Genomic DNA, 2,254 nt, shown 5'->3' on the forward strand with positions numbered 1-2,254 from the left:
AGAATAAAGCCCAACAGGTTTAAGCGGACTATGATTAACCAATCAGAATCAAGTATTCCAGAGAACCATGTAATAAATATTGCTCAGTGCACTTTTAAAAATATTTTTGTGTCTGAATGTACTGCATCATCTATTAAAAAGGAATGAGGGTATATAGCTGGTCAGAATTATTAGCCGCCCTTTGAATTATTTTTCTTTTTTAAATAGTTCCTAAACAATGTTTACCAGAGCAAAGAAATTTTCACAGTATGTCTGATCATTTTTTTCCTTCTGGAGAAAGTCTTATTTGTTTTATTTCAGCTAGAAAAAAATCCATAAAAAATCCATTTTAAGGTCAAAATTATTAGCCTCATTAAGCTATATTTGTTTTTGCTAGTCTACAGAACAAACCATCACTATACAATAACTTGCTTAATTACCCTAACCTGCCTAGTTAACTTAATTAACCTAGTTAAGCCTTTAAATGTCACTTTAAGCTGTATAGAAGTGTCTTGAAGAATATCTAGTCAAATATTATTTACTGTCATCATGGCAAAGATTAAATAAATCAGTTATTAGAAATGAGTTATTAAAACTATTATGATTAGAAATGTGCTGAAAAAAAGCTTCTCTCCGTTAAACAGAAATTGTGGAAAATATAAACAGGGGGGCTAATAATTCAGGGGGGCTAATAATTCTGACTTCAACTATAAATATATATATATATATATATATATATATATATATATATATATATATATATATATATATATATATATATATATATATATATAATCTGAGTTTGTAATTAACAATGGAGATTGTTTAATCTATTTCCTAATTTAACTTGAATCAACTCGTTTTATTAACAACATTTCCTTTACCCAAATTAATGCATTATCTACACTGAAAAAAGAGATTAATTGGTCAGTGGTTCCAAACAATTGATTTGGGCTGAATTTAAACAAATTAAGTTGAACATTACTATGTTTAACTTGTGTTTCAATTCAGTCAATATCAATTGTTTGCAATGACTTACCTTAAACAAAATGTAGCAATAATAAATGTATTTTTTTCTGTAAAGAGAAAGTTAAACTTAAGTTTCAGCAAATGTTGAGAAACATTAAGATAAATAAATAATTCAGATATGTTGTTATATACTATAATTTTGTGTAAATAGTTCAAAATTCTTGACAAAGTGCACGTATAAATATTTGTGAGCAAAATGAGTGAACAATTCGTTTGTTCACTTAAAAGAATAGGATTAGTGGTTTTGAAACAATAATCCATCTGAAATGATCACACAGAGACGTAGGGAGAGTTATTGTTACTGCTTTCATTGGTGAACACTTTAGAAACAGCATTATTCAATATCCGACACATGTAGTCAGTATAGTAACACCAGCACCAAAAAAACACCAGAATGATGTGTGACGAGGACATCGGACGAGGTTTCGCAGTTGGATCTGAAAAGGCCAGTGCAGAATTATGTGCCAAAAACGGGATGTAGAAAGAGTTTACAAAAGTTCATTCGTGCAGTCCCACGTCTCATCCAGAAATCACTAGTCAGAATTACAAAAAGTCCAAATACTAAAACACGAACACGAGATCTCTCTGTGTGAACATACCTCACAGTGTATGAAGGTGAACAAATGGGTAGAAAATAGTGCTGCACGACATATGGTTTCAGCATCAATATCGCAGTGCCCATCCACAATAGTCAAATCGCCAGATATACAATGTTGAGTCTGGATTATAGTTGACAGTGTTGTATTTAATTACTGTATTTATACAGAATATATCAAATTTATGCCCAAAAAATAAAAAAAATTTGATAGTAATAAATTACTTAGAATTTATGTCTTGTTTCTAGTCCAAATATACATGGTTCAAAGGGAAAATAAGATTAATTTACGATCCTCACTGGCTTGTTTTAAAGAAAAACTCTTAATTTTGACTTCTTGTTGAAAACAATACTATATATATATATATATATATTAGATATTTGGTAAATAAAATTAATGCTATTCAAATTATCTTGTGAAACTCATATTTCACTCAAATTCATACCGCAATACACTACCTGATAAAAGTCTTGTTGTTGATCTTGGTTGTAAGAGTAACAAATAATAACTTGACTTCTAGTTGATCATTTGGAAAAGTGGCAGAAGGTCGATTTTTCAGATGAATCATCTGTTGAACTGCATCCCAATCATCACAAATACAGCAGAAGACCTACTGGAACCCTCATGTATAGAAATCAGTCAAGTTTGGT

This window comes from Danio aesculapii, chromosome 3, assembly GCF_903798145.1.
Source record: "Danio aesculapii chromosome 3, fDanAes4.1, whole genome shotgun sequence".
Classification (NCBI taxonomy): domain Eukaryota; kingdom Metazoa; phylum Chordata; class Actinopteri; order Cypriniformes; family Danionidae; genus Danio; species Danio aesculapii.